We start from the raw sequence: 288 nt of genomic DNA, 5'->3' as shown, positions 1-288 counted from the left end.
AGGTGAAAGCAGCCAAAATGCAAAACAGGTGTGCCCTTAGTGTAGTCACAGCAGAGCAAAAAACCTTACTGGGCCGGAAGTTTAGCTGAAAATGATCCTTTTTTTTCCAGAGCTGCTGTCTCCCCCAGCAAAGAGAAACCTCAAAACTCAAGTGCTGCTTTCCTGACAGAGCCCTCTGCTCCAGGAGGAGTCCTCCTCCAAAGGCTGCCTGCTCCTGCGCAGGTGCCCTGGCCGGGGGAGCTGTGCCAAGCCTGGCAGGGCTTTAGGGTGGCTCCCCAAGGGACCTGA

Source organism: Charadrius vociferus, unplaced genomic scaffold, assembly GCF_000708025.1.
Source record: "Charadrius vociferus isolate BGI_N301 unplaced genomic scaffold, ASM70802v2 scaffold78, whole genome shotgun sequence".
NCBI lineage: Eukaryota > Metazoa > Chordata > Aves > Charadriiformes > Charadriidae > Charadrius > Charadrius vociferus.
This window is presented reverse-complemented; position numbering follows the sequence as displayed.